The following is a 20,520-nucleotide window of genomic DNA, read 5'->3' as shown; positions in this document are numbered from 1 at the left end:
TGTGGGATTTACATACATACTAGATATTTCTTTTATATATATATATATATATATATTGAAAGCCCAAAAAGGCTAATATATTAACTAGAAAGAAAGATACAGATACAATGTGATGGAGGGCCCAAACATGGCACCCTACTCACAACAAAACCACAAGAGGTTCCACAACTAGAAATTACTGAAAAGTACATTAGAGACATAAAGAAAAAGCCTAAAAATGCAGAAATACATAGTATCAGGTGGCTAGAGAGCAACCCAATTTGGTTGTCTTTGCCTCTGGTTCTAGGAAAGGAGCAAGCTAATAAGTTGGTAAGATGATTGTCATTGTCAGTAGTAACCAATGTATCATCGAATAAGTCCCGAGTTGGAGTCGGCCTTCATTCTTCTTCTTCCTCCTAGAATAAATCTGTCATTCCTCTTCCGAAGATTGGCTCACCTGATCTTGGTCTAAAGTGTGTTGGGGATGTGCAGATTGTTAGGCATTAGAAGCAACTACATGTTGTACTGGTTGATCTGTTATTGGATCAAAGGAGCACTCTCGTGTGTCTTGGCATATGAGTGAGTCTTCAATAACAATGGGTGGCATGAGCACAACTGGATCTGTAGCAGTAATATATTGTTCTTCTTCAGGAACTGCGGTGTTGGGAAGAGGATCGGGTTGCATTTTCTCAACAGGGATAGTAGGTGGCTATTCTTTAGTGATATTCGGCCTTAGATGAGGATGCAAACAGTAACAAATAGTAGAGTTGTGGCCAAACATACTACAATGAGAGCAATAAGGAGGATAAGGTTCCATTTCAACTTTTTGTCAATACCCGTTGTGCATAGTACCAACCCATATCTCATCCAGAGTTGGTTGAGTGATATCTCTCTCAACTAACACACAGGTCACAGAGGGTCTAGTGACAGCAAGCGTAGGACTATCCACCTTGAGAAACTTATCATAAGCAGTTGCTAAAGAGTAGAGGATTTTCATGTTGAACAGATATAATTTTAACCCCGAAAATTTTATCCAAACAGGAATGATAGGGAACTCCGCTTTTGGATCAAAACCGACAATCCACTTCAGAATTTTCATAAAATAATTGTCAATCTTGATGGCTTTTCGAGAGAAAATGCTAGTGTAATCGGCATCATGAGATAGTTGAATAATTATGTCTACCTTCAAGTAGGTCAATGTTCCAACTGTCCAATAGTTTCATAGTATCAAACTCCTTTCTAATGATCTCCAGTTTTGAGTGACAATAAAGGGATTTCCCCACTAAATAGAAACGCCAAGAGGACGCGAGAGTATCGATTTCAACCTCTGCGAGAATAAGTGCAGGCTTCCCATTTTTTTTCCAAGTTTTTTAATAAAAGTGTGATCACCTTCACCTTCAAGATACTCATGAAAAGATTCTGGAACATTGTAGGACTTACCGATAACAAAACCAGGCGCTGAACCTGGAGGAGGGGCACGAGTAGGAAAGTCGCCGGCAAGAGCATTTAAGAGCATTTGCATAAGAATGGAGCATCGAGGCCATCTTCCTCACAAGACAGAAGAGAAATAGTCTTCCGGGCAGGAAGCGAGCCGACAGACGAACAGGAAACCTTCTGCCGGGCAGAAAGCGAGCAGATAGGTGCGCCCTTCTGCGAAACAGAGTGAGTAGAGAGAGACGCATAAAAGAACAAGCGCGCCCTTCTGCAAACAGGAAACCGCCGACAGGGAACGCATATAAAACTGCTAGCTCAAAACCGAAGCTCAAAAAGGGAAACAGCGCCGAAGCCCTTCGTCGAAGACGATGAACGCAGAGCCCTTCGTCGTCGAGTGTGGGAAGTTCATGAGAAACCACAGCTTGAAATTGGAGCTCGAAAAGGGAAGCAGCGCTGAAGCCCTTCATCGAAGACGACGAACACAGAGCCCTTCGTCGTCATCGTCGTCGTCGTCGTCGCGTGCGGGAAGTTCGTCGTCGAGCACCAGAGAAAAGATTTACGACCGAAGGAACACTGCACTAAGGCATTGCGACATCTATATATATATATATATATATAACCCAAAATTAGAGATCTCTCGGGATCTTTCGGATAGAGTTTGAGGATTTGAAGCTATTGGGCAGTTGGAATAGTGATTTACTTGACGGTCAGCACATATTGATTCAGTTGTCTCATGATATTGATTATACCTGCATCTTTTTCTCAGAAAGTTATCAAGATTGACAACCTTTATATGAAAATTCTGAAGTGAACCGTTGATTTCGACCCAAAGCGGAGTCCCCTATCATTCCAGTTTGGATAAAATTTCTGGGGTTAAAATTACATCTGTTCAATTTAAAAATTCTCTGCTCCTTAGCAACTGCTTACGGTAAGTCTCTCAGGGTTGATAGTCTTACGTTTGCTGTCACCAGACCCTATGTGGCTTATGTGTTAGTTGAGAGGGATATCACTCAACCAGCTCCGGATGAGGTGTGGATAACCACTCACAACTCACAACGGGTATTGATAAAAGATTAAAATCGAACCACACCCTCATTATTGCTCTCATTGTAATATGTTTGGTCACAGCTTTACTAATTGCTATCGTTTACATTCTCATTTAATGTCGAATATCACTAAAGAACAGCCACCTATTATCCCAGTTGAGAAGATACAACCCGATCATCTTCCCAACACCACAGTTCCTGAAGAAGAATAACATACTACAGCTAAAGATCCAATTGTGCTTATATCACCCACTGTTATTGAAGAAGACTCTCACGTGCCAAGACACACGAGAGAATTCTTTTGATCCAATAGCAGATCAGTCGGGACAATATGTTGCTACTTCTAATGTTCAACAATCTGCACACATCCATCACACGCTAGATCAAGATCAGATAAGTCAATCTTTGGAAAAGGAATGGTAGGTCTATTCTAGGAGGAAGAAGAAGAATGAAAGTCGACTCCAGCTAGGGAACATATTGGATGATACATTGGTTACTATGGCAATGGCAATCATCTTACCAATTTATTGGCTTACTCCTTCCCTAGAACTGGAGTTAGAGGCAAAACCAAATTGGGTTGCTCTCTAGCCACATGATACTTTGTATTTCAGCATTTTTAGACTTTTTCTTTATTTCTCTACTGTATTTTTTTAGTTTTGGAACCACTTGTGGTTTTGGTATGAACTGGATGTCATATTTGGGCCCTTTAACACATTGTATCCGTATCTTTCTTTCTATTTAATATATTAGCCTTTTTGGGCTTTCTAAAAAAAAAATTATTTATTTATTTATTTATTTCTTTTTTTATATTAATTTAAGAGAATTTATTTAATCTATTAAATTTGCTAATAGGACTTTATGTTGTTTACTGATTGATTATATAAATTAATTAATTATAATTAATAATTTATTTGATTAAATTTTGAGCTTAACTTTAATTTCATTAAATTTATTCATGTGTTTATAGACATTTTTATATATAATATCACATACTTTATACTTAAAACAATTAAATTATGATAAAAAAATAAACTTCCACTCAGTTACGAAACTATAATTGAACGACAATTGCTTTGAGCCATTTGGAATCGATTAATTTTCAAAAGAGAGTGAGCGTGTATTATATAGTTATAAATATGTGTGAAAAAGAATTGAAAATTTTAAATATCAATAGAATTTAAATTTTAAAATTGTAGGAATGTTCAAACTATTTATTTGTTGGTTCTCTAAATAAAAATGGTTGTTGATTGTGAAAAACAAAAAGCTGGCTAAACCAACTGATGGTTTGGTATCTTTCGCAACCTTATTGCTTTCGTGAGTGATTGATTTATTTTATCTCTGCAATTTTAATATTTTCTAGTTAAGAAAATTTGCTCCAGCATTTCTTATATCGTCAAACAATCTCCATAATTTATCTCACAAAATCCTAAACAAAAATTTCTCTTAGGGCTTTTAACAAAAATTAGCGCAAATAAACCATGATCATAAAATACATAAATATACTAAAAGAAGTCATCATTTTTTTCCAAAAAAGAAATTCATTCGAGCACTATGTGGATTAAGGCAACATCAATTAACTATATGGTTGAGTGAAGACATCCTAAGAGTGAATCTTGGCTATGGTGGAATAATAAATGGAAGATAAGCCTAAAAATATGGGAACTAGATACGTGGAGAGTAGAGATAACACCGTCATGAACTAGGAGTAAAGAAATAAAAATTATCAGAAAAAGAAATTGTAAGGTTTATTTATGACTGAGCTAAATATAAAATATAATTTCTTGGGTAACTCAACAAAGTTCCTATCATGAGAGAGGAATCTAACCCTACCTTCTAGGAAAATGCTCGAGAATTCTACATTATTCAACGAATGAAATATTTGATGTAATGCTATTCATATTTATAACCACTTTTTCGTGATTACAAGAATAAAATATAATTAAAAAAACTCATGGTGGCTGGCCATATATACTTGAATTCATAATGTAAATGTCTATTTGAGGCTTAATTTGTGTAATTACTCAATGGGTAAATCCATGATCTCCTCTTCTTTTAAATTTTAAATCATTTTTCTTCATGAAGTGTCAAATTTGAGGAAGGAGAGAGAACTATTGCTTCAATGAAACTTTAACATCATTGTATTCGAGGCTATATTTATACAATAACTCTTATAATTCAAAACATGGTCTCCTCCTTTGAATTTTAAACTTCCATTTCTTTATCAGGTGTTATAAATTTAAGAAAGAAGAGTGAAATGATGTTTAATTAAAAATATGCCTAACGTCCTTGCATAAGGATTCCATTCTAAGAGAGTGGCCAAAACCAATTTAAGAAAGGAAAGCTTTTGCCCAAATTCTTATGCATGAAAATGTCCTTCCGAAAGAGGAGCCACAACCATTTATGTAGGTGATAACAAATACTAAATTTGCTTCTTCTTCTTTTTTTCGATAGATAGACTAAGATGCAAGTTTGATCATCAAAGAATACAATCTTAGTGTTATCGTAAAGAATACAAAAATAACACTTCTTATCAATAATCAAAGAATTTAAGAAGTTATTAAAATCAATTTGTGATTAATAATTGGCATTATAAATATCAATTTCTCATGTCTTCTTGCTTGAGATGAATTAGTCCAAGTTGCCCTTCAAGCTAAGCTTGTGCTTGCAATTCACAACTCTAGCCATTTAAACTTCATTAAATCATTACATATTGACCTCTAGTCTACTTCTGGACTCATTTCAAGCTTTTCTTCATATGAATTAAATATTAGTTTCCATTTCTTTATTCATTCATAGATCCTTCTTTAGAAATCTACTTCAGCCTTTAGCACGGACTAACACAAGATATGACCTTAGAATAACTAAAGGTCCCTTCTAGATTTAATAAAAATCATAGGAATAACCCTATAAATCAATAAATTCCAAATCATATTTGTTATATCAATATGTCTAATCCTAGCCAAACCTAGAGCAAACCTCTTTCTGCCTTAACCATAATTAATCCCAATGGAACTCAATTGGTTGCCTATGCATTTCCTTTACCGTCATGGTTTTAGTTTAAGAATAGAGAATTAGCCATGTGATCTCATGGGCTTAACATGTGGGTGTGGCGTAACTTTGATCTATGGTCAATTTGGCCCTAATACTTCCTTGGCCTTGGGACTTTGAAACAAATGATCCAATCACTTCTCCAAACCTATTCCATAAGATTTAAATTACCAAATTGTAGATATGTTGACCTCGTTTAACCATTAAAGTAGGTTACATCATTTTCAATTTTAGGTTTTAATTTAATACAAACTTAAACCCCAAAAGTGGACTAACTAATAATATTCAACACTTTGATAGATCCGAATAGATTGAAAAATAACTTAATAGAGCCTAATCAATGTTTAATGAATTTGATTTAACTAGTTGACCCAATCAGATCTAAATAAACCTACTTGACCTATAGGACCAATTTTATCTAATTGTATTAGAATATTTATTAATGGCTAGTTTTTAGTCATTATTAATTCATGTTTATTCTGAGTTATTAACTTGCATTTTTTATTATTCCTCTACTTTTTTACTATATCTTGTTTTTATTTCTTTCCTTACTACTGGATCAAGTCACCAAAAAAGAGAATGGCCTCATGCTTCAACATCGAACTATCACAATTTAGTAAAGTTCTACCAACCGCAATAATAACATTCCCTATTTCATCTCGTATGACCAAACCAAAACCAGCTTGGCCATTACAACCAAAGTCCCATACAGTTTGCTGTGTTTTTTTGCATTGCGAGCCTACCATCGTTGGTAGACAATTTAACAAAAAATTCAACCCATGGCTATACTAGAGCCGGGAAAGTGCTTTAAACCGAACAAACATCCTCAAAAGTAACAAACTCGGGAATTTGAAGTCCCCGACGTGAAAGACATCAACAAATTTCTTTGATGATTTTACATTTTGCCACCACAAGAGTAAAATCATCAACCTCGCTACAGCCCCAGAGGCAGTATGCATCCTCAACAATATTGTAGTGAAAGAGCCATTCATTTGAAGGGATGGTGTTATGTAGAATACGCCACCAAAAAACACTTCACGAGGATGGAGATGAAATCTCAAAATCCAAATTTCTTCTTTTAAAAAATTATAAAATTGCCTCTCAAAAGCCAAATCAGTAATAGTTTTCCTAGAATGCTTCAAATTAAGTTCAACAAAACTCAGTTGCATATATTATAGCCCTTGGACCTATTGTATAGTATTAATGAGCTCAAACCCAAAATAATTCTCCAAAAGAAACATTCTCCAATTCCCCCATTAGAAAATAAATCCTCTATGTTCATATTTTCAATTTCCTCCATATTAATGAACGTAGGCCATTTGGGAATCAATAAGTTCAAAATCCAAGTATGGTCCATCAAATTAATGATTTTCCTGTCCCCGACCTTCCACCGAATGATATTAATTAGGCTATCAGCAGCAACGCGAATAATTTTTAACGCACATGAATCAGCCATGTTCTTTTCGCCTTTACAAATATTTAACACAAATTTCAGCGAAGCATTTAAAAAGAAAAGAATTAACCTCCTTCAAGAAATTTCGAGCCAATCTGGCTCAAAGAGGGTTGTGCCATTGTAAAGCTGAGTGAAATTCAAGCCCACCATACTGCTTAGGAACACAAAACTTGTTCCAAGCAATGTAGCGAAGACTTTTTTGGTTGGGGCTACTATTCCACAAAAATTATAATAGAAAAAATTAATTCTATGGTTTCCAAGCAAATCGAAAGCAATAATAAATTAATAGAAAAAAACACATGAAAATATAAACAAATATTAAATGTAAACAAAATAATATATTTTGTTGGTAATAAGAAAATAAAAAAAGGTTGGAGCAGCTAAGCAATTACTTGTACATACCATACAAGAAAATAAAAAAAAAGGTTGTTGAGTTATGCATAATACATATTCAAACTCCAAGATCTATACAAAAATAATACTAATTATAAAGTACAAACATTAGTATCCCTCTAATCCTGCTTTTTGCTACCTAGTTCAAACTCATTATACGGATGTATTTCATATTGAGATGTTAAGGTGCTGGTATATATGGACTAAATTTATCGGTATTATATTGCAACTAGAACCTTTTTTTCTAAATAGAAAATGCAACAGAAATGAAATTATTAAATGGGCAATCGTAGCACAGCATGAAGGATGAAAAGCATCCAAGGAAAAATCAAATCACAGCTGAATTATTAGCAATAAAACTTGAGCTGACATATTTAATGGATGGTCGCAAAATAAATAAAAACACGAATGGTCATATGTATGAAAACTATAAGAAAAATATTTTAGTATAGGAAAATAGCTAAACTCGCTTCACACCAAAGAAGTAGCAAATAAATCCTAACTAGTCACACTGATTAGTAAGTCGAGAACCAAAAAGATCCTATACCAAAACATCAACATAGATGCACCCAGTTTATGCTGAGCAGCTAAAGGGTGATGGCCTATCATAAAATTAAGGCGTCTGCAAAAGTTTTAATATGGTAAGGGTCAATTTATTTAATTATGACAGATTATAAAATTAGCTCGTCTCAGGTAATATAACAAAGGTTAATCACCTTAAATTTCTCTCATCCAGATGTCGCTAGCTATAAGCACACAATATTTAAAAATTATTTAACCTATCAAATGCTGTCATGGAATTTCTAACTATGCTTCAAGTATTTGATTTAAAACCAATAAAACTTGAATCAAATGGTATATTACCTTGACAAATTTGCCTCAACAAAATAATCATTTAGATTGTAAGCTTCTAGAATTAGAGTTCAAATTTTCCTAAATTTAATTCCAAAAGTTTCAGATTTACATTATTACATTAAGATCCATGCTTGATCGGATAGATTTTCTAGTAACATATTAAAAAGTTTTTTTTTCTAAAATAAATTTTACATCCTATAAGCAACTGAATGAACTCTTTGGCTTACTAAAGAGTAATTATAGTCATCTCAATTTTCAAATTTAATGTTATAAAATAAAAAAAATCCCCTGATATCAAAAAAAAATTACAGCACACAACAAAAATATTGTGTACTCATTCTTGGATAACACAACATATTAAAAAAATATGATAATAATATGTTACCTTCTAACTGTCAATATCATTACTATGGCAAATGTGACTGCAAAGAGCTTAATAAATAGAATAAAAAAACACTGTGATTAAATCCCAAATAGAAATGTCAAAATTAAAGTTATGCATCATTTGGTTTATTACCATAAATGTAAAATAGAATTTCTAATCACCTATTTTATATATTTGGATTTGAATTAAAAGGAATCCTGATGATCAAATGTGAAGAATATAAACAAGAGGATAATAAAGAAAAAATTGGAATTTTTAAATATTATTCAGCTTAACAAAACCAGTTTATAGTGCAAGGAAGGTTTATTTAGCTAAAATTGGCTAAACTAAATCAAGTAAAATTGTCAAATATATTACAAAAAATCACCTTCTAGATCAGGAATACCTAAAAGTTGCAGAGTTCCTAAAACCATGAGTCATGCAATATTAATCTGTGTTGGTAGCTGAGTCCCAATACATTGAAATGATTATGATGGCAATGTTCATACTAATGGAAACGAATCAAGTAATCCTCAAGCCTCAAAGTCTTTCTGTACATCTTGGAATTTTGTTCAGTTTCAATCACAATCGCTGGCGGATTGTATGTAACCTACTAAAAACAATCAACTCGTGCTCATATACTGCCAAATAATTGGCTACTTTTCAAATTACAGACTAATCTGAACCATTCTAAATAGTAGCTCATCAAATAGTGCTTTGGCTTATAAAAGAAGAAGGAACTTTAAAATGTTCCTCAATTAGTAGCATTTCTAATTCTATTCAAAACCGTTCCATGCTAAAATATTAATTACAACAAAAATTAGATAAGCTTAGGGGCCATTTGGGATCATTTTTTTTTTTTATTTCTTTGTTTTTTAATTTTTTTTTATTTAAAACAAAACATGTTTGGTATAATATAACATGTTTAGTTATTTTTAAATACACTCAAAACAACTTTCAGATATTTTCAGTATTTTAAAAAATACCCTTAGTGTTTGCAAAATTCCAGAGTGAATAGAAGAGAAAATATGAGGTAGAAGACCAAAAACCTTCATAGGTGGCATAACGCCTTGCTCAAACAAGACATGTAAAAAACTTAAAAGCAGCGGCGAAGAGATGGAAGAAGAAGAGGCAGTTGGATGTAGAAAAAACCAAAATTATGAAAACCAGATCAGACATCAAACCGAAAAAAGAAAATGTTCAAGATCCAATATTTCAATCGAGGTTAAACCAGAGGTTCAATTGGACAATGTAATAAATATTTAATATATTTTAATGTAATTTAATAATAAAATAAGAATATATTAATATCATTTTTATCAAATAAACCATTACAATTTTAATTTAAGACAATACTTTTGAATATTTCGAATAATATTTTAAATAAAAAATTTAAGAATAATATTTTTTCTATTTTTTTAATTTAAATATCTTATTTTTGGTCATCCTAACAAAATTAAAGGCTAAAATAGGACAATATTTGAACTGATCGGTTATTTCAAAACTAGATCGACTCACAGGTTCGTCGGTTCATCCTCATTTCTAATCGATTCAATTTTAGTTCTATGCAGAAATGATTTTAAGCTTAGACTGAAACGGGTGAATGACCCGGTTAACGATTAAACCGGTCGAACTGGTCGATCGGGTCCGATATTTAAAACCATGGAAAACAGTAAAAAGACTACTAAGCAAAGCTTATTTCTCAAAGGCTATGTTGATGACGAAGTGGACGATGGGCTATTGACGACCTGCTTTATATTTTGGAGTCTTCAAGAAAAAAAAAAGTGCGGTATTGCAACTTGGCAGTTGGAGATAATGGGCGGACAGAGAGCAAGTGACGTGATAAACTGAGACACAATTAAGGCTAATTTTCATTATATACGATCCCACAAGCAATATAGACCATTTGATAGAGATCCAATGATTCATAAAAAAATCTTATAAAATTAAGGAAAAGTCATATGTATAAAAATAAAGATTTGAATCCGCTAATGAACAGGCCAATATGGCAAAGCTTAAAATAATATATACCAATTAAAAATTTTACAATAAGTTTAATTTACATAAATACTTAATTAAATAGAGAATTTATACATATGCCATAGATTTTTCATATATTTACAAATCTAATATTTATTTTTTTTATATTTACTAAGAATAAGTCAAATCTCTGAATCAAATCCAAAAATATTAATTTATTAAAAGCAAATCACAGATTTTTCATGCATTTTTTTATGTGATTGAAACATTTAAGTGGTGTACACTAACAAATGTAAAAATTTACATATCAGATAAATAAATATATTAAAAATATTGGAATATGTAAGAAAATTCCCCTATCAATAAATTAATAAAATTCTTCCAAAAAAATGATTATTTTCTATCATGTTTAATTGAAAGTGTCCTGATCTAACCTAGTAACAACAGTCACCAAAGATGAAATAGATGATCGGATACTAAAAATCACAATTTGGATGATTTAGATAAATACCACTTTAATTCCTGTGTATTTACATATATAACACCTCAACTTCAATTTTTTACATACATGTCACCTTGTCTATACATAAAAAGGAGTAGTTCACTTTTTAAAAGTTGAAATTGTAGTATTTTTTATGTGATATGAAAGGTTTGGGTGGTACTGATGTAAAATGTAAAATTCAGGGGTTGGCTATGTAAATACATAAGGATTAGGTGGTTAAATTCAATTGTTAGATAGTAGATACATATGAATTAGGTGGTCTGTATGTAAATGCCCATAAAATTTTATATATTCAATTCATATGTAAATCATATCTAATACAACAATCATATATAAATAACTTTAAAACAAGATTTAAATATTCCTAAAGTACATATTTCCATCGTCTCCTCTTCTTACATACAAAAATCCTCTTCTAGTAGCTATTTAATTTAAAAGAGCATTTCCAAAAATAAAAAACTAAACAAGTGGTTAAGTTTTATAACAACTAAATGGAGAATTATTACTCTATAATATAATATTTTTAAAATACAATTTAATATGCTTGCAGGTCAAAATAGAGAAACAATAACTTTTTAATTTAAAAGAAATTTAAACTAGTGGCGATTACATTTCATTCAAAAAATTATCTTAGAAGCACCATCAAGTATTGTTTCATTTAAGGAACATGCATATTTATTTCATTTTTTAAATATTTTTCAATTTATGCATTTAGGTACATTAACATTCTCATCTAGTGTTACAAAAAAGTGACATCTTTGTTAATCATACAAAAATATTTCGTTTTAAAAACACTAAAATTCATAGTAGTTTATGTACATTATTAAAATTCATCAATTCATGATCTTAAAAGGCATTTATCTAAAATTTATTGTAGCATATATAGTCTTAGAACAAGAAGAATAAATGTCCTTTTTCTCATACAATAAAAATTTTAGCATTATGCAATACAAACAAAATATGTCATTTTATTTACTCAAGCATGCATTAGAAACCATAAATTACCATAAACTAGAAAATGTTGTTATCCACTTCAACATTATATGAACAAAGTTTGTTGATCTCTATCTTTTAATTCTTCACTTTAGCTCTTTTAATGGAATACTTGTAACTGTGCACATAAAGCATACTTGTTAATTGTCTTATTTTCTATGTAAATAAATCGTCCTTCTTGAAATAAATCACTAATTTTGATTTATTTCAGAACAATCAAAGTACAACAGTTAATTCTATTTTGTTTTTTAACTTAGATTAAATATAATATTATTAATGTTTTAAATAAGTACCCACCCATGCTTTCATTCCTATATATATCTCCTATAATGATTACATAATCAAATAAATTCTTACCTCTCCAGCTCAAATAGATACACATTTAAACAATCTAATTATTAATTTTGATTAATGTGACTATAAATCTGCTCATAAAAATCCTTGAATGGATTTTTTTTAAATAATTTGTTTAGAAGTAGAAAGAGAACTTAAATTTGGTTAAGGTATATTTTATCCCAGCTCAACGATAATTTCTTAACTTTGAATTCCAAACCCTTGCCTACATTAAAGAAGATCAACATGATATTCGCAAATGTTTCTATTTATATGATTCAACTTGCTGTTGAATCGTGATTGCATGGAATTTATGCTTGACATCCTCACTACAATGCAGAACCATAATGCTTGATATTGTTTCTCAACTCCATCTGCATGTATCATTTATGTTATCATCGCCATTCACCGCTCGCTCTGCACTGTTTCCTACGCACATTGCTCATCTCTCACTTAATTTTCACTTAAATACTCCCTATTTCACTTGGGATTAATCCCACTTTCCCCTCCATTTATTTTATTAGATAAACTAACTAGTGTCACTTTAATTAAAATGGTGCTAGCCAGTTCAATTAATTATTTTTTTAATCATCATTTATAATTTTTCCATCTTATTAATATTTCATCTTTTAAATTTAATGAATACAATAGTAGCAAACATATCTTAATTAAAGACATATGGATAACATTTTTGCGTCTTTTAATTCCTTCTCTCAAATAACATCTATCTTTGCTTCATAGTTTAATAGAAATCATACAAATGAAATATCTTTATTGCAAAGTAATTTTATATCATAATACAGCATTTTCTTATTATTATATATAAGTTAGATTAGCTTGTATATTAAGCGAATCTATACAACTCTATTTATTGGCTATGAATTTTGTGCAAAGATACCATATAGTACCAGTATGTGTGCTAGTAAAGCTAATATGTAAGACTCTTTTTTAATCTTTTCAACAATTTTATATGGTCATTCATATTGTGGCCTTATTATTACTCTTTTTACAAAATGTTACATGCCTTTCATCAGTCGAACTTTGAAAAATACAAACTCACCAAAATAAATTCTACGAGCCAAAAGTTAGCATCATAGTTTTTGCATTGTCAATCCTATCCAGTCTTTAATCTATCTTTGATTTGCAGGATTTTACCAGTAGCATCATTTATTAATTTAGCGTCAATGACATTTCTGTCTCCTATTTTAGCCTAAAGATCAATAGCAAGTGGTGAATTTAATACCAAAAGAACAGGCTAGTGAACTAAGGGATACTCGTCATCATTCTTACTCTTACCTAATTGATTTGCAAGATCAACGTGAATTTCAAGATGATAAATTAACACTACAGCGTAAATGAATAATATAAGTGAATAGTTGATGCTCAAAAATCAGAAAGGTTGGATCGAAAATATCCATCAATTAACTAGAACCTTACTAACACATCCAATGAGCAAAAAAAAATGAAGTTGGTAAACTAAAGAAAAAGAAAATCTAATACAAAAACTTCAAGGAATTCATTATGAGTTTCATTATAAATAATTAGGTAACATGTACTCTTCATGATAAAGAAAGAGAGAATCTAATATAAGAAATAATAGGAATTCATTATAAGTTTCATTATTTGATATGCTAGCTTCAATTTATTATAGGTTTCCTATTTTCGCAGTTTTTAACCCAATAATAAATTTAACATAGTGCTGCTATAGTAAATTTCCTTTATATAAAAATGTTGGATCAAAAATTATCCAAGAATTATACTAGAACCTTACCAACAAATCTAATAAGAAAAAAAGGTGAAGTTGGAAAAATAAAGAAAGAGAATCTATATGAGAACTTCTAGGAATTCATTATGAGTTTCATTATAAATAATTAGGTAACAAGTAATCTCCATGACCACTATTGATAGGTATAAACCAAGAATCGGGTGAAGGCTACATATTGAGTTACATAAATAAGAAAATGCATATCAAAACTTATTTGTTAATTGTTGTCAAATAAATCATGCTAGTAGCCTAATTACATCAGAATCACTATTGATCATTTCATTGAGTATTTTTTTTTTAGTTGTGAAATGTTGATGAGTAGCTCCTAAGCTTAAGTGAGTGTGGCTGTGTTTTGTCAGGTATGTCTAATCATGTGTGAGTATCGCAGAATGATCCTTGACTAGTGTCTACTAAAGTGAGTTCACTATGGCCCTAGCAAGTTCACCACTTTCTAGTGTTTTGGCTTAATTGAGAGATCTTGGAATGGTCAACATCTATGTAGCACCAACACTTCTAAAAATGCATTGTATCGTGTTGGTTAACGAACACCGACACTTCTTTGACACTATAAAATATATGCTGAAGTTTTTTTCAGGCTCGAACACATTCGGGACACACCTCAACACCGCATCGGGAGTGAGTTTAAAACTATTTCAAGAAAATGGGACACGAAAACTAAAAAATTATAAATAAACGTATAGCCTTAATTATACATCATAGTCGAAATCGCTCATCTCTCGTCATGTTGAAATTCCCTCTAACATTCGTCAAAATCGAGCATCGAAGATACATCAAATATTTGGCGAAGCCGAGCATTAGTTATTCCCTCTATGTAATCAAAGAATTTTTTAACTTTTAGTAGATAAGTTTGATGAACTCTTTTGAAATATATTTAATTTAATTTAAAAAACTAATTTTTATAAGCATGAAATTTTATAATATAAATTAAATTTGTGAAGTTAAACTTTATTCTTGCATAATTTGTAATGTGATCTTTTTAATAAATAATAATGAAAAAATATATATTTTTATATTAGTAACTATTTAAATAACAAAAAGTGTTCATGACGTTTCGTGTCCAATTTTTTTCTGATATGTTGTATCCCTATATAGTGACGTGTCGTGCATGTGTCCCCGTGTCTGTGTTCGTGCTTCATAAGTCGGCATAGTAAGTTCTCGGGATATTTTGATGCACATTAATTTCTCTAATTCTCTTATGAGTTTAGAAGATGACTATGAAAAGGATAAAAAATAAGATTTTTTTCTATTAAATAGATTCTCAATATTTCAAATTAAACTTGATCATAATTTTAATTGAATTTATTCTTTAAAAGTTTCATCTTAAATGACCAATTAAATCACTCTTTTATTTTTTTTGTTATGAAATTAAAAGGAATAAGTTATTTTTCATGATTAATTATTATGTTCATCACATTGATTTCTTCCATTTGCGCATGTCACTAATGCACATGTTAAAATGGTGGTCTCTATAAATTGGCTCATCCATGGAACCACCTATCACTTCTATTTAAGTACCTTTTCCAAAGCATTATTTATTCTACATCAAATCCTCCAGGCAAAATAACTTCAAAGCAAATCAACTGAGGCCTAGTTTATCATAGTAACCTTTCCTTATGAATGTTTAACTGCAACAGAATATCAGAAATCTGAAAAATCGCACTCCAAAAACAATATACTGCAAACCGAGAAATACTAAAACTTTCCTTTATTTTTCTGAAACTTGAAGCATTCAAGCAAAATCTTAACATTCAGTTTGGAAGAAAGTAAAAGTGTTCGCTGCATTTGTCTTTACAGTAAGTTTTCTTAAAAAAATCTGGAACTGAAATTTTGTGCAAATTTTAGAACTCAAATCCTTTTTTACAGCATCCTAAAGTGATTGCTTTCAAAATTTGTATGCGCGTGCTTAGATTTTGCAAAACAATCTGAAATCAATTTAACAACAAATTTGGTTCTAAGCTATTCAGATTTCATATAAATTTCGTATTCCTTGTAATTGCTTGCTAGAAACCACTTGAAGAAACTTCAAAACGAATTTGAAAAGGTGCGTAATCAAAAGAAAAGGCAAGAGTTGAAAAAAAAAAACCCAAACATGAAAGAAAAACAAAAAATTCCATCGCTAGTTACGAAGGGCGCCAAGTCTGTACACCACCAGACATTTGAAACGATGAAGCATACCTTGGCGGCTGGCGTTCGGCGTGAGGAGAGGATGGAAGAGAGGCTGCGTCTAGCGTTCGTAGCGTTGCGGAGAGAATGGTCAGATAAATTCGTGGCGAGGGTGCCGATGACGAAAGTGACTACCGCTACTGAAAGGAAGGGTGGGCAATTGCGGGTTTTTGACAAAATTTATTAAAAAAATTGCTTCATTATGGGTGCGTTTAGCGACCTATTTTTTGCACTAGGTCCCTGAATTTTTTCATCATTTGATAAAGGAGTCATGAAGGAGAATTGATAAAATTTTGATAAAATGTGGCCCACAAATTCTGCACTGTAGCCTGTGTTTTATATTTTATTTCATTCAGCTTTTACTGTCCTACCCCCTCTCTCACGACCTAGTTTTTCTCTCGATTTCCGTTGTCCCCTCTCTCGTGATTCTGCTTTAAAGGTAAGATCCTGGCTCGCCTCCTCCTCTCTGATACATGGCTCTGGTGGCAAGGGTTTCTCTGTCTTGGTGGTTACTTTGCTCTCTCTATCCCCTCAGTTCTCTAGCTTTTCTTGGTTTTTTTTCTCTCTCTATCCACGGTATTCTCTACCATTATCTATTCTGATATTTTGATTTTGCAATGGTTTTAGCTTCTCTGAGCTCTATTTGGACGAAAATATTTGGGCAGCTGTGCATTGTTGTTGGATTTTGTTATCTGTGCGATTTTGATTTTTGCAATTCATGTGATTTTGCATTGGTGTTGAATTTTCTTTATTTAGGATGGGGTGATGTCCTTTTCAATGGATTTAATAACGGCATTACTTGCAATGCGCTATTGTTGGTTACTGTATTGATGATTCAGTTGGTTGAGAAAGTAGTGTAGGATTTTGGAGGTTGTTTGATTTTGGTTTTTTGTGATCTTCTTTGTTGGGTGATGTGGTGATGGCTTGTTATGTGAATTTGATGAGAAGATTGCTTTGTATTGTGATGATGGTTTATGCAATTTTGTTAAGAACAATATTGGTGATGTGATTTGGTGGTTACTATGATGATTATTGGTCGTGGTTACTAATGGGTTGGCTAAATTTTGGTGGTGGTTACTGTCACGATGAAGAAGATTCATGGTGGTGGTTTGGCTAACTATTGTTGTTGGTTGGTTGCTGATGTGGTGTGGAGTTGTGGAGTTGTGGAGTTTTGGAGAATGGTTGTGTGTTGTGTAGAGTCGTGGAGCTATTGGTATATATTTGTGTGGTTGTGTGTGGGGTGTGAAAGTGTGCAAGTGTTGGTGTGGTTGTGTGTTGTGTGGAGGTTATGTGGTTGTGTTGGTGTGGAATTGTGCAGTGTGGTTATGGAGTTGTGTGTGTGGAGTTATTTCGAGTTGTGGAGTTGTGTGGTGTGGAGTTGTGGGGTGTGGTTGTGTGTGGTGTGGAGTTGTGGTGTGGTTGTGTGTGGGATGTGGAAGTGTGCAAGCATTGGTGTGGTTGTGTGTTGTATTGAGGTTGTGTGTTTGTGTGGTTGTGTTGGTGTGGAGTGTGGTTGTGGAGTTCTGTGTGTGGATTCGTGTAAAGTTGTGGAGCTGTGTGGTGTGGACTTGTGTGATGTGATTGTGTGTTGTGTGGAGTTATGAAGCTGTTGGTTGTGTGGATGTCTAGTTTTGTGTTGGGTGTGGAGGTGTGCAAGTGTTGTTGTGAGGTTGTGTGGTGTGTGGAGGTTCTGGGTGCCTCGTGAGCACTAGCGATATAACTCTCGTTGAGGAGTTCTGCGGGCGTGAAAATACTCGACTTAAGCATGGACTAATCAAGCTAACATGGAGCTCAGATTGGTACGACATGCACCTAAACATGGTGAGTAAGATCAACCATGTCGAAGAAATCGCTGAAGAGGCGATCTTAAAATGTACCCACAGAAGACTTATGTTGGGGATACCTTAAAGGTTCTGCCAATGCTTGGTGGGGACTTAAACACCTCATTCTGACGTGGTGAACAAACTCAAACCAATCAGAAGAGGCATCAAAAAGGTGTCAGATGCATAGAGCGATCCAACCTCACAACACTTATGCATGATCTCAAGCAAAGTGACCTTCAGTGGGGATTTTAGGTGGTCCCTCTCTAGGAATTGCTTATGACCCTTGTTGGGGATTCCTTTCTGCGGTAATAAAGATACCCGCCTTATGCACGGACTAATCGAGGCTACATAGTGCTCAAATTAGTGCAACATGTACATCGAGATGGTGAGCAAAGTCAACTGAATCGGTCAAAATACCGTAGAGGTATCGAGGAGGGTCGGATGCGTAAATGTCTAACCCCGGGGTGCTTTTAATAAGCCACGGCTAAGCGTAGTTCCCGTTGGTAATTTCCTCCAAAACAAGCAAAGTAGTTTTTGTCGAGGAAAGCATGACAATCCGATCGGGCATTGAGGATCCCGATTAGGCATGGATCAGCTATGAGAGAGCGCTCTGACTGATACAACATGCCTGCTGGCAAAGCAGAAAATTACTCAAATTAGGTGGATTGAGTGGTCCAACCCACATGGGATATCCTGGCCAGGAGTCTATTAAGAGAGACTCTCACTGGGGACTCCTCAAAAAGTGACAGGGTAATTCCTGACATAAAGGTAGCACAAAGTAATCGGACTCAGTGATTAGGAGAACACAATAGCTCATCTCAGAAAAGCATCCCCCAATGAGAATTCCTCAAAGACTAGCTGAGTAGCTCTTATATGAGGAAAACAAAAGCAGTCCAACCTTTAGAAGGGGCTTTGCCAACACATTTGACGATGTGACCCAACTGGGGTTTTTTTATGCGGGTTTGAAAGTACTCCGCTTAGGCACGGATCGGCTATGTAAGTTGAGTGTTGTAGCCAATACGACATGCCTGACATGCCTCTTCTCGATAAAGCTATATGAATTGCTCACACTGTGAGGATGTAGATATGGGGGTTAGACTATGATTATAGTTTACTCGCAAAAATGTCTAGTTATTAAGCTAAACCACTTCCATAGAAGAATCTCAACTGCATTCGTTCAAAGCAAGTGAGATAAACACGTACTTTACATTCATAAAGATGAACGAAATCAACCATACTCGTGACGAGCAGGAGTAGTAGTCTTCGGACCCTGCATAGAGCGGATCGACGAAAGACAAAGTAAGAGAAATGCAGGACTTCTCTTATAGAGATTGGTGGCTGCACCAGGTATAAGACGCCCGTAGGACTTCCACTTTGCCCGAAATGCGAGCCGACAATCAAAGTAAGAGAAACACGAGGTTTCTTTTACCTAAAACTGTTGTGAACTTTAAGTGATCCTTGACATATGCAAGGTAATCATCATAATTAGTTCACATAATGAAGAGATTACGAAAATGCATATTCTTTATCGCTCTGAAATGGATTACGAAGTGCATGTGCTTCAAAATACATTTTCCTCATAAAGTACAATGAGTACATGAAAAAGAGAATAAGCCAAATATCTCTTCAAGTATCGCCCATTGATAAGGGTGTTGGATAATATCCATTTGCAACAATTAGCAATGAAAGGTAGCTTAATTTTCAGATGAAGGGCTACCAGACCCTAAGGGTCAACACGTAGAGCGGAAAGGTAGTGGGTGAAGAGCCCACGAGACGACAAGCCTTTCTTTCAAAGGAAGGGACGCCGAACCCATAGGGTCACAAGTGGGTGAAAAGTCCACGTACAAAAAGGCAAGTCAACTTCTGAGGAAGGACCGCCAGACCCTGCATGAAGTGTGAAAGGTAGTAGGTGAAGAGCCCACAAAGCTTCTAGGAGCCTTTCTTGTCATTCATAATTTTTTTATCGGCATTCAGATTTTTTTTATAGAGCATATCAAAATCTCTTTTTTTTATCCCGGGTTGAGACGCTATCGGGAATGATTTGGCATGACATGCCAAATTGATCTGGTATGGAGAGCTCTCATGTAGGCTTCCTAGAATGACCAGAGATACCATGCAAAATATGAGATTTCGCAAAATTCAGGTCCAAGTGGGATTTTTCTTAAGTACTTTTCCCTAGCCATGTCCTTTAATTCTTTTCACCCTTAGCCTAAGTAGGCCTCGTCATTCGTATCTGGGTGTCAAGGAAATGTTTTCATTTTGGAGATGTTTTTAAATCCATTACTGATTTATCGACCATCCCAATGTCACTTAAACAATTCTCTGAACATAACATCCTAAGGATCTTATCAGGAGAATTTTGAGATCA

At 33.5% G+C, this 20,520-nt stretch overlaps 1 protein-coding gene across 2 annotated transcripts in view; it reads right to left on the bottom strand.

Moving 5' to 3' along the window:
- The window catches only part of LOC110031428, a 23,613-nt gene extending 7,082 nt beyond the window's left edge, over positions 1-16,531 (bottom strand). For both annotated transcript variants that reach the window (XR_002294739.1, XM_020734613.1), the window contains exon 1: positions 16,342-16,531. The gene's annotated coding sequence lies outside the window, so the exon portion shown is untranslated. The remainder of the gene's footprint in view (positions 1-16,341) is intronic.
- Between the last annotated feature and the right edge of the window lie 3,989 nt (positions 16,532-20,520).

This window comes from Phalaenopsis equestris, unplaced genomic scaffold (genome assembly GCF_001263595.1).
Source record: "Phalaenopsis equestris unplaced genomic scaffold, ASM126359v1 Scaffold000814, whole genome shotgun sequence".
Lineage (NCBI taxonomy): Eukaryota > Viridiplantae > Streptophyta > Magnoliopsida > Asparagales > Orchidaceae > Phalaenopsis > Phalaenopsis equestris.
Note: the sequence above shows the minus strand (reverse complement) of the source record. Positions and strands in the feature narration are given on the sequence as shown.